This window comes from Diabrotica undecimpunctata, chromosome 5 (genome assembly GCF_040954645.1).
Source record: "Diabrotica undecimpunctata isolate CICGRU chromosome 5, icDiaUnde3, whole genome shotgun sequence".
Taxonomy (NCBI): Eukaryota; Metazoa; Arthropoda; class Insecta; order Coleoptera; family Chrysomelidae; genus Diabrotica; species Diabrotica undecimpunctata.
Genome location: NC_092807.1, coordinates 69,863,079 through 69,876,633, shown reverse-complemented (window position 1 = coordinate 69,876,633; position 13,555 = coordinate 69,863,079). Strand labels below are relative to the sequence as shown.

The window sequence follows — 13,555 nt, the reverse complement described above, 5'->3', positions numbered from 1 at the left end:
AGAGCCACTTCTACAAACAGATGCCAGTCTCCTCCCTGGAAAGTTCAAATACCAAAAGTAGATTTTACCTTACTTAACTATCCCAAACATTCACACAATCCTTCTGAAATACAACAACAATTCCGGTCTACCATCTCCAGATACCCTGATTTCAAACTAATTTTTACTGATGCCTCTAAAAGCAGTAATGGTGTAGCTGCTGCAGCTATTTTTGAAGACAACACCTCTGTCACCCGTCTAGCCAAGGAGTGTAGCATATATACTGGAGAACTGCAGGCAATCTTCAACGCACTGAACCAATGTACCAGCATTGATACAAACTTTCTGATTATATCAGATTCTCTAAGTGCCTTAAATGGTGTCAAGCAGATGTATCCTACTCATACCAATTTAGCATTAATAAAAGACATGCTATACAATGCCCAAACATGTGGTAAAAACATAACATTTTTATGGGTACCATCCCATGTTGGGATAAAGGGTAATGAAGCAGCTGATAAAGCAGCAACAGAAACTATCAATAACATGACAATTCCTGTTATGCAAAACATACCAATTTCAGACCAAAAAACAATAATAAAAACTTACATGAACAAAACCTGGCAAGTAAAATGGAACCAAACAGAAGCAAAATTAAAAAGTATCAAACCAGATGTTACTTCTGCTTTACTACCGCTCCCAGCTAAAAGACATGACCAAGTAGTTATTAACAGACTGCGGCTAGGTCATACAAAATTTACACATGGATACCTCATCTCCAAGGACCCTCAGCCGATTTGCCACATCTGTCAAATACCATTTTCAGTGCAACATATAATGATAGACTGTCCAGTGTACTCAACAGCAAGATCGACAGCAAAACTAAAACACAATTTGAAAGAAACTCTAAAAGAAGACATCAGCAATACAATAAATTTTATCAAAAATTGTAAAATAACAAACTGTAACATAACATAAAATGTTTGTATTTTCCAAAACTGTTATGTAAATTTTAATATTATACTAAATGTAACTTTTCTAAAATAAAGATATACACTGACTCAATTATACTGTGACAACCCCCTTCTACTTCTTAGTAAAAAAGAACATAAAAACATTTCAAATAAGAAAATCCAAGTTCATTTTTTATGGGTACCTTCTCATGTCAGAATTGAAGGTAACGAAGTTGTAGATAAACTAGTTAAAAACGTACCAACTAACCTAATGTCCGAAGAAAGTAACATATTGGTACAAAACGATTTATGTTGCAGTTTCGCAACGATATATAAATATTTATATAATATGAACAGACTTTTTTTTTGTTAGTTTTGATTCTCCCCGTAGTATATTTAAACGAGATTTGCGTGTACAAGGGCACAGCAGTTTTAAGGGCTAAACATTCCAAGATGAGCCATCTGCGAGATAACGGCGATAAGGGCGAGTTCCATATGCCAGATAAGGATATGTGTTTTTGAAGTTAAGATCAGCGCGTCGAGACACTTCATTGCGGTCATGTAAGCGAGTCGAGTTTTGTCTCCCAAACGACAGACACGTGTTATTTTGGTTTGAGGGTTGTGCATCCTACCACAAAAACTTCGTCTTGTAAAAAAGGCGAGATTTTATTCCTGAATTTTCACCGAACCAGAGGGTTCGCAATCTCATCGTGGCTGAAATAATTTATGGGGTAAGCTACAATACACTATAATTTTGTTGCTGCATATATCAAGTACGTTTACTTGGTATATAGATGTCATATTTTCTTCGAACTTTTTATCAGTTGTGCCGCGATCGCGATTGAACTGTATTGAGAACATTTCATTACCTTTATGTAGATTTGTATATTTTTCATATTGTATTAATATTTGTATTTGAATATATGATTTGAATTACGTTTAATATAATTCATATATGATATTTTTGATTGCATTTTGTGTAACTGTATTAACAAGGTTTATTATAATATGTGCGTATATTTTTCACTCTTTCACGTTTAATATCAATTTTTTTATATGACATATATATTCATATTTTTATTTCTTTTTTGTATAATATTATTTCTATCTATGGTTTTGTTTATGGTTCTCTTTTTGTGTGTCGTTTCTTATTGACTAATATTTAAGTTTGTATATATTCTTCTTTAGTTGTAATTGTGTGTGTTTATGTATATTTATGATTGCTTTTACTTCTTGTTAAAATAGAGTTTTATACAGTCCACTGGTTTTCATTTCTTTTCTTTTATTTTAATATACATACTCAATCCAAAAAGGGGGAAACCAGCGAGTTCTAGATTGAACAGAATATCTTCTATCCCCCTTCAGGATGACCAAAATTGTTATATTGAGGTCATCGTATGTGCAGAACGCAACATAATGGTCCTTCGAGCCGGATTTTCTTCTTCTTTTTCCGTTTCTTTTGTGGGTTTGGGGTTCTCTGCTAGTAGATACCTTTTTCCATGTGTTTTTGTTATGTCTAGTTGCGGTTTCCTTATGGTAGGAGCCTTCTCGGTTATTTTAACCAGTTTCCTTTGGTTGCTTACGGTTTCCTTATGGTAGGGACCTTACTAACTGTCATAACCATATAGTGTGGTATATCTTTTATGCTAAAAGATATCCAGTCGTCTGCCGAAAGACTATTCTTCTTTGTGTACTTTGTCTAAGGTGCTCTTTTTACAGAGACCTTTTTACGGTTTTTATAACCATTTTATATTGTGTATTTCTTTTATACTGAAAGGTACCTAGTCTGCCGAAAGACTACTTCTTTCTTATATACTTCATTCAAGGTGCTCTTATGACAGAGACCTTTTCCGGTTTTTATACCCGGTTCTTGCTAATTTTTTTTATGTAGTGAGTGTAGTGAGTGTAGTGTAGTTTTTTTCTTGTAGTGGAGTATTTCTTTTGTATAAGAATATAGTCGGTCTGCTGAAAGACATTATTACTTTTATTTGTGCCAGGTTTTCTTATGCCATAGACCTTTTTTTGTGGTTAGCAAAACCAGTTACATTGGGGTATTTATTTTATCATAAAATATACCCAGTCTGTAGAGACGCTTCTATTTTTTTGTGTTTGTTAGTGTTTGTGAGGTTTAAAACTTATTTTCGGTTATTGCAATCATTTTCTATTTAACTTTTTTCTGATTGTAGGAATATTAGTAGCATATTCTGATCATTATTACAAGCATTTCTTTGATTTGTTTGTGTGAAACATTCAGGGATTTAAAGTTCTTTTTACACTGTAGCAATCCTTCTGTTTCCTATTGTAAACTTCCATATATTGACTGCTCCATTTTTTATCTAAAGAATGGATAACTTGAAACAAACTAGAAGGAGTGCAAAGGCTGCAATCACGAGGCAGAATAATTGGATTCAGGATAATATTTCATTGGCAGATGCTCACCAGTTGAGGGTTCGCCGTGAAGTCCTACAGGCTGCTTTCGATAAATATACTGAGGCACAGGATGAAATTGACAATTTATTGTTTGAAGATCCCGCCGCTGTAGACAGCGAGGATCGCACCAGTGTAGAAGATGTAGCTTTGACAGCTATAGCATTGATTAGAAATAAGATCGAGTCACTGCCCGTTAAAGTAGGTAGTGTATCTTCAAATTATTCTCCCAAAACACAGGTAACATTGCCCGAAATAAATATTCCTCAGTTCTCCGGTAAATTATCTGAATGGAATTCTTTCTATGAACTCTTTGTTGCTTTGATTGTTGAGAATGTAGACTTGTCGAATGTGCAACGTTTTATGTACCTCAAAAGTTATCTAAAAGGCGAGCCAGCACGGCTAAAATCTGCAGGTTACTAATGACAATTTTCAGATTGCTCTAGATACACTCACGCATCGATATGCGAATAAAAATATTTTAATTCAGTCATTATTAACTTCGTTATTGGATATAAAAAGTGTGCCAAATAATGCACAAGCATCTCAAAATTTGTTACGCGATTTTCATGTTTCATTAACAAATGCAATTAGAGCTTTGGAAAATCAGGATCTAAGTGACCGTCAGTTGTTTGAATCCTTAGTAGTTTGCCTCTCTGAGAGAAAGTTGGATTTCGCAACGAAACGTCACTTAGAGTTTGATAGCAATAAATTAAATGAGCTTCCTAATTTAAATAAATTTCTTAACCATATCGATGTAAGGGCAACTCATTTAGAGAATTTAAATGGTCAGGCACGGGAAGGTAGAGAAAAGTTAAGTACTGGAAAACAGGTAAAATCAGTGTTTCATGCTAGCTCCAGCTCGAATAATGGCATTGGTCAGTCCCAAGGGCGAGATAGAGCTACGAAATGTTTTTGTTGTTCCAGTAATGCTCATAAGTTGTACACGTGTGAAAAGTTTTTAAGTTTAACAGGTTTTGAGAGATGGAGATTTGTAAAAGATAAGGAACTTTGTATAAATTGTTTGTATCCCCGTCATATGGTATCACAGTGTAATAGTACTAAAACTTGTATGAAGTGTAACAAACGTCATCACACTTTGTTGCATAAACATGTGGGAGAAAGTCATTTTTCAAACGTTTCCACACAACGTCATGATACCTCGTCCCGGTCGTCTCAAAGTAATAGGTCGCAAAATTCCTCGTCTCAGCATCAAACTAATTTCAAACCATCTACTTCCCAGATAGCTCATGTGAATGCGCCTAGTTCATCAAGCGATCATACCTCGACTTCTTCGCATGCTTCAGTAGCCTCTTTTTGTGCCCAGCAAGGTCTTGTATTGCTAGGTACTATCTCTGTATTTTTGTATTCTTCCGAAGGTCGGAAAGTTAAGGTTAGAGCCCTTATTGATTCTGGAAGTCAAATCTCCTTCATAACAGAGGATTTACTTAGTAAACTAAAATATTTGCCTTATCAAAAATCCGTCTCTATTGCTGCATTTAATGCGAGTCCTCAAGTCGCTAATGATATGGTGGATATTGTAATTCATTCTCACATTTCTACGGATCGATTGAAGGTCTCATGTACGGTCTTAAAAAATATAACTTCTCGTCTGCCACAAATTCAAATAAATGTGGGTAGATTAAAGATTCCACCCAATTGTGTTCTGGCTGATCCTAATTTTGGAGAACCAGATGATATAGACATATTGCTTGGTATGGATCAAGTTGCTCGTATCTTACAAAACGGTCTTATGCGATTAGGAAATAATTTGCCAGTTTTACAAAATTCGATTTTCGGCTACATTGTTTCCGGGAATGTTCCCACTTCTTGTTTACAACCCTCTACGAGGCCACGACCCCTGTCTAGTAATTTAACCTATGTTTCTCATCATATGGTTACCTGTCAGTCGAGTATTGTCACGAATGATACCTTGACCGATATTGTCGAAAAGTTCTGGACGTGTGAGGAAATGCCAGAGGAGCACAGGCTGACCTCAGACGATGCCATTGCAGAACAGATATTCTCAGACACCACTCTGCGATTGCCAGATGGTGCTTACCAGGTGGATTTGCCTTTTAGGTGTCCATTAGAAAAGCTAAAACTTGGTCATTCCTATAATATGGCTGCCAAGCGTTTCTCTTCACTTGAAGGTACATTTCTTCGAAATCCTTCTTTGAAAGCTGACTACACGAAAGTAATCAACGAATATCTTCATCTATCGCATGCAGATATTGTGCCAAAAATGCTGCAGAATGACCTTGGTAATAATGCATATTTTCTCCCACATTTTGCAGTAGTAAAGGATTCTGGGTCATCCAAGACTCGGGTTGTTTTTGACGCAAGTGCGCGTACGTCTACGGGATTATCCCTTAATGATGTACTATTCACTGGGCCTCAGGTCCAGCCTAACTTGTACGATATTGTACTTCGTTTACGATCGTTTCGATTCGTTCTCACGGCGGATATTCAGAAGATGTATCGGCAGATACACGTTAATCCTAAACACCAATTTGTACTTAATTTTCTTTGGCGAGATAATCCACAGGACAAACTACAAAGTGTGCAGCACAATAGATTAGTTTTTGGTACTAGGCCGGCTCCTTATTTGGCGACTCGTGTGTTGAATCATTTGGCGGAGGTTAATAAGGAGAAATACCCATTCGCCTATGATGCCCTGACCAGTCAAACTTACATTGACGATATTTTGTCAGGATGTAATGATGAAACTCATCTCAGAATCTTATTCCAGCAACTCAATGAGGTATTGACTTCAGCCAAATTCTCTTTGCATAAGTATACGTCTAATTCACTTCAATTTTTGAGATCTCTTTCTATTGATTCTACGGCTATTGAAGAGGTGGATATGGATCCATCTACGAGCAAATTATTAGGTCTTAAATGGTCTCCTTTTGACGATTGTTTTTTCTTTACCTCCCCCACTATTAAGGTGTCAGTAGCTGTCACAAGGAGGGTGATTTTGTCAATTGTAGCGAAGTGCTTCGATCCAGTGGGTTTGCTGTCACCTGTTATACTGCTCGGAAAATTGTTAGTTCAAAAGGTGTGGACGCTCCGCGTGGGGTGGGACGACCCAGTTACTGATATCACAGTACTGACCGAATGGAATACTTTTCTTAAAGAGTTGCCCCACATATGTAATATCAAAATTCCTCGATACTTTCTACATCCATTTGATACTTCTACTATCGAATTGCATATCTTCTGCGATGCCAGCTCGATAGCATACGCTACTGTAGCGTATATTCGTGCATTATACACAAATAATTCTGTATCTGTACGGATGTTGACTTCACGAACCAAAGTAGCCCCTTTAAAGAATCCCCTAACCATTCCTCGTTTAGAGTTATGTGCCATGCTTTTGGGAGCGGAATTAGCTTGTAAACTTGTGAAAATTTTCAAAAATAGAATTCAGTTGTCATCAGTTCATCTGTGGACGGATTCTGAAATCGCCCTTCACTGGGTAAATGGCTCACCTACAAGGTGGGAGTTGTTTGTGGCCAATAGGGTAAAACGAATTCAAGACTTGTCAAAGGATTTTTATTGGCATCATGTGGCGTCTAAAGACAACGCTGCGGATATAGCTTCGCGGGGAGCTACTCCCGGAACACTTGAGTCGACAAAAGCTTGGCTTTGTGGGCCCGAATTCTTGTCGACTCATGACATTGACTATTCTAGGCATTCAATTAATTTAGATTTTACGAATGTAATTGGGTTAAAAGACTATAGAGTAGTGTTTCACTCAACTCAGGATTTAACATTCTGGGAAGACATTTTCAAATTGTATTCAACTTTTTCCCGTTTGCGCCGAGTCCTGGCATTTGTTCTTCGATTTGTTAACAATGTTCGTAAAAGAGATCCTATACAGAAAGGCCCTTTGTATGTGGCAGAACTACAGCAAGCTGAATTGCTGATTGTGCGACATGTCCAAATTATCTCATTCCCTCGTATTATCGAATCATTGAAATCCGGAAAGGGCAGTCAAGATAAGCAGTTGGCTGCTTTAAATTTATTTCTAGATGAGAGTGATAACTGCCTAAAAGTTGGAGGTAGGTTGAGGAATGCGAACATACCTCTTACTCAAAAGAATCCAATTCTTCTTCCCTCAAAGAATCAAGTTGTTTCGATGATGTTATACGAAAAACATGTACAGTTGGAGCATTTAGGGCCCCAAGGTACACTGTCTAATTTCAGACTTCGTTATTGGCCTTTAAATGCATTGCGAGATGTCAAACGTGTCATTCACCATTGCGTAACCTGTTTTAGATTTAGAGCTGTAGGCTCCAGCCAATTGATGGCAGATCTACCCAAAGATCGTGTCGTACAACCAATTCGTCCGTTTCAGAACGTTTCTGTAGACTATGGGGGATACTTTCTTATAAAAGCCTCTAGATTACGAAAGGCCAAATTACTTAAAGCTTATGTAGCTATATTTGTTGGTATGGTCACGAAGGCCGTACATATTGAAGTGGTATCTAGTTTGTCTACAGAAGACTTTATTTTAGCGCTTAAGCGGTTTATCTCGCGTCGAGGTAATCCCACTACATTGTATTCCGATAACGGCTCTAATTTTTGGGGAGCGAAAAATCTTCTTTTCGAACTATACGAATTTTTTAAGGATAACGAGAATTCTCAGGAGTTGCACGATTTTTGTTCAAAAAAACTCCATTCAGTTTTATTTTATTCCGCCCAATAGTCCACATCATGGAGGACTACATGAAAGTGCCATTCGTAGTTGTAAATATCATCTGCACCGTCTTGTGGGAAATGCCAACCTCACTTTTGAGGAATTTTATACGGTGATCAGCCAGATAGAAGCAATCATGAACTCAAGGCCAATCACTCCATTGTCAAGTGATCCTAATGATTTGGAATGCCTGACACCTGCACACTTCCTAATAGGAACATCTATGACGGCTCACCCTGAACGAGTCGTCATCAGTTTACCTGAAAACAGATTGTCTTTGTATCAGAGGTTATCTCGTATTCAGCAGTTGTTCTGGAAGAGGTGGCATGTAGATTATCTCAACCAACTTCAAAAACGACCGAAATGGGTAGAGGAAAAAGCAAACTTAGAGCCTGGTATGGTGGTACTAGTCAAGGGTGATAACACCCATCCATTGCAGTGGCCAATTGCTAGGATCGTGGATACGTTCCCTGGACCGGATGGCAGGGTGAGATCTGTAAGGATTAAAACAAGTGCAGGGACATATGTACGTCCTATAGTAAAAATTTGTCTACTTCCTTTTAATGATAGGGAGCTCGAGTCTCAACCTGGACAGTAAACTATACAATGAAGTTTTTAGGTGAGCGCATATTTGCTTCTGTGTCGCTCTGTGTCTGTCCATTTTGGTTTTGAAACCATGTTGATATATAGTATTGATAATGTAATTATGGTAGTGATGTCTATTTAGTATGTAGTTATGTATTTGTAACCTATTATCGTTTCTAAGTTGTAACGTTATAAACGTCACATCTCTATTAATTTATATTTTAATAATTATTTCATTTTAATTTCTTTATTAATTTCTTTATCTTCAGTTTAATTTTTACTATTTTTTTGTTTATAAAAATAGTTGGCGCCCCTGTTTTTCTCTTCTTCCTCTGTCTTTATTTTCTCTCTTTCTGTCCCATAGAATAAATATTTGCCCTCTCACTTTTGTTCGGCAGACTATTCTGTTCTGTGTTGACTGACAAGCTAGTTTCATGATACCAACATTCTATGACATCTGTGCTAACTTCATTCAGTCTCCCACTTTCTGTCAAAACAACTTTTCTGTAGTGGGATTATTTTTTGCCTCTTTTTGAAATTTATAAAAGAAGGCAAAAATTATTATAAGACTCATTTTTATGGTCTACAACTTCTCTTGGGGTAAGTACTTTCATTGTGATATTTATTCTATAATCCTGACCGCATTTCCAATGTAACCTTACTTTCTTTCGAAAGCACATTTTTTTTTCTGATATATGCATTAGGACTCTTTAACAGAATTTAACTAAGTAGTAACATTCATATTTCATTTTATCCTTGCCATACGCTATTTGTTTAAGTGTAATTTTGTAAGATGGCAAGGAAGTTAAACCTTTCTTTTTGATGTGTTTCTAATGCATGTTGTTTCTTATCCTTTTAGTTTATTGGAGATATCAAAACTTTATTGGTTTACTGGATATTTTATTGGGTTTGTTGGACACATCAAAACTTAATTGGAGTTGTTGAATTTATTGGTTTATTGGACACCAAAACTTAGGACATACAGCCACGTGTGACTTCAGCTCTCTCTCCAGATTCCACAACTTCTAATTGGAGGATCCAACAGCTAGAGCACACAAGCCGTCCATCGAAGCAATAAGTAACACTTATAACTGTTAAGCTTTGGCAGGGTTAATTATTGTTTTTTTTTATTGATTTAAATAAATATGATTGGTTAAAATTTGTCTTATTTGCTATCAACTGAGAACTCAGGTTCAATCCCTAGTTTAAGACAAGACGAACTCACCCTTGAGATACTGAGCTAGGCAAGGTATAGACGATAAGCTCCCATGGTTGATTGAGGTATTATTTTTACAATAGTATTTCAATTCTCTTTGGTAGTCTTATCGTTACAAAGTTTATTGTTCTTTGTACCTTTTTGTAAATGTATAGCATTTGTAGTATTGTAAGTGTGTCGTTCGTTTTGAAACCGAAAAAGTGTTTACGGTTACGGAATTTGTACAGTGCGTCGCGAGTACAAAGTACAGTTATGTGTTATTGGCACTTATGCCAACGCGGGGAGAATGTTGCAGTTTCGCAACGATATATAAATATTTATATAATATGAACAGACTTTTTTTTTGTTAGTTTTGATTCTCCCCGTAGTATATTTAAACGAGATTTGCTTGTACAAGGGCACAGCAGTTTTAAGGGCTAAACATTCCAAGATGAGCCATCTGCGAGATAACGGCGATAAGGGCGAGTTCCATATGCCAGATAAGGATATGTGTTTTTGAAGTTAAGATCAGCGCGTCGAGACACTTCATTGCGGTCATGTAAGCGAGTAGAGTTTTGTCTCCCAAACGACAGACACGTGTTATTTTGGTTTGAGGGTTGTGCATCCTACCACAAAAACTTCGTCTTGTAAAAAAGGCGAGATTTTATTCCTGAATTTTCACCGAACCAGAGGGTTCGCAATCTCATCGTGGCTGAAATAATTTATGGGGTAAGCTACAATACACTATAATTTTGTTGCTGCATATATCAAGTACGTTTACTTGGTATATAGATGTCATATTTGCTTCGAACTTTTTATCAGTTGTGCCGCGATCGCGATTGAACTGTATTGAGAACATTTCATTACCTTTATGTAGATTTGTATATTTTTCATATTGTATTAATATTTGTATTTGAATATATGATTTGAATTACGTTTAATATAATTCATATATGATATTTTTGATTGCATTTTGTGTAACTGTATTAACAAGGTTTATTATAATATGTGCGTATATTTTTCACTCTTTCACGTTTAATATCAATTTTTTTATATGACATATATATTCATATTTTTATTTCTTTTTTGTATAATATTATTTCTATCTATGGTTTTGTTTATGGTTCTCTTTTTGTGTGTCGTTTCTTATTGACTAATATTTAAGTTTGTATATATTCTTCTTTAGTTGTAATTGTGTGTGTTTATATATATTTATGATTGCTTTTACTTCTTGTTAAAATAGAGTTTTATACAGTCCACTGGTTTTCATTTCTTTTCTTTTATTTTAATATACATACTTAATCCAAAAAGGGGGAAACCAGCGAGTTCTAGATTGAACAGAATATCTTCTCTCCCCCTTCAGGATGACCAAAATTGTTATATTGAGGTCATCGTATGTGCAGAACGCAATAATTTAAACTATAAACTTATACTACAAAAAATAATTCAAAAATGGCAACAAACTTGGAACAACACTCCATCAAGGCTATATGAAGTCAACAAACATCCACATCTTTGGAAACCAAAAATAAAAGACAGAAGAGAGCATGTGATTTTACCCGTCTCCGTATCGGCCATACACGACTTACTCATGGCTATTTACTACAGCGCAAAAATAAACCAGTTTGTGAAGTGTGCAACCGTGTTCTAACGTTAAAACATTTTTTAATACAGTGTCCTAAATATAACAGTGAACGAAATATAGCATACCCAACTGCCCTAGAAGAAAATACAGATACAAAAAGAATAATTTCTTATCTTAAAGACTGTCAACTTCTTCATAAGATTTAAAACATACATTGTAATACACATACATATTATTATTATTAATTGTGAACTAATGTATATACACTATTTGTATCAACTGTAACATTAATCTAAATACGCTAATGCCTCTGCGTGGTAGATGCGTTTAAAAAAAAGGTATTTATATTAGACTATAGATTATATTAGATTTATATTAGATTAGATATTCAGTTTTGTGAAAGCGCCTGTCTTAGACAAATTGAAGGAGCGCTCCTAAGATTTTTCGGGGTTTGGCTTAAAATTAATTCGTAGTTCATTTTATTATATTTAAGGCAATCATTTAGATTTTTTTTCACTTCAGCAACAAAAGTTTTGGTTGTGCAATGTATCGTCTACATGAAAGTCCTAGTATCTACTGTTATCGGTTAATCATTTGTGTAAATGTAATACAGTGTAGGTGCCATTGCGCTACCCCAAGCGAGACCATTCATCTGCGTTCTTCATCTTACCATTGAATGATACGAAAAATCTTCTATTCTGTAGATATACGCGGATAAAACAAGTAATGTTTTTATCCAAGGCGATGTCATGCAGCTTTGGAGAAATGTTCTCTTATTTAATATGTCGTAAGTGGCATTTAGATTGACAAATACCACCCCTGATACCCGATATCTTTCGTACTCGTTGTTGCTTTTTGCAAAAACGGGTACGTTATTACGTACGTTAATAAGTATTACGAATAAAAATAAATAAGCAAGAAGAATATAAGTGATCTGTATTTAAACTAAGTGACAGAAAAAAGAATATTATATATACATTTACTTCTAAATTAAAAATTAAATTTTGATATGCCTGACAACGAAAGATACAAAAACACAATTATATAAAGTTGAAAATAATAATAGCTTGTACAAGCGACAAAACATTTAAAACAATAAGACCGAACATATTATATGTAATTGTAATAGATATGTTGCCGAGAATCAAGATACCCTAAGGAACCCAAATATTTCTTCTTTTAGTATCTGCCATAAGTGTATCCATGTGTTTATGTGTGTCTAAAATATAGTATATAGGATATTGAATTCCCTACATTTAAAAATCGAAATATTGAAATTAGACGGTAAAAAATTGGAATTTTAAGAATGATTTATAAATTGTTATAATTTAAATTTTACTACTCCATGAAACAAATATTTTATACGTCATAAACTGTAGCAATCGAAACATCGGAACGTTCATTTATATAATAAATATTTCAGTGCCAACGCATTTTAAAAAAAAACTAATAAATAAAAATGAACTCTTGCCTTTTCCAAGTTTATAATAGGCACTACTTAAGTTTAAAAATAATTAAAGCAAGTAATATAAATTACCACTCCAAAATATTTAACTACATTAACCAAGTATTTGTGAAATTTCTCGATGACTAAATTGATTGATATTTAAATAAATTTGAAGTTCCAAAATGTACCTGCTGTAAAATTTGAAAGTCTACGACTAATCAAATTATTGGCAACATCGCAAGAGTTTAGTTGTGTACGCGAAGGTATACATACGGATCCCAAAAGTGTTTTAACCTATTACAGAGTTCACTTAATCCTACGTGTTGCTCGGAGTCTACATAAAGCGCTACGCAGATAATAATATACACGGTGTATATTCTACTGGAGTTAGTATAATACCGTTTTAGAACGGAGCTTACATTAACCGCTAGATGTATATATATATATATATATTGTGACGATTAGGGTTTATAGAAAATAATTTATAAGTTATATACTACATAATATTAGATATTTGGTTGTTTTAAATAAGTTATATACTAGAGAATTTAATAAAAATATATTTATGTGAGGGCATTTTTAATAAATTAGCATAATAATTGTAAAAAGTTGTATTTTAATATTGTAAATATATATAAGTGAGCCATGTGCTTAGGCAACCAAAAATACTCTCGGAGAT

General features: G+C 35.0%; 1 protein-coding gene and 1 long non-coding RNA gene across 5 annotated transcripts in view; one reads left to right on the top strand and one right to left on the bottom strand.

Annotated features, from left to right (window-relative positions):
- LOC140441378 (sodium/bile acid cotransporter 7-B-like) overlaps positions 1–13,555 on the bottom strand; it is a 443,306-nt gene that overhangs the window by 258,982 nt on the left and 170,769 nt on the right. The window lies entirely within an intron of this gene.
- On the top strand, positions 9,092–9,808 carry LOC140440649 (uncharacterized). The gene is made up of 2 exons (XR_011950898.1): positions 9,092–9,249; positions 9,509–9,808. It is a non-coding gene; the product is annotated as an uncharacterized lncRNA (long non-coding RNA).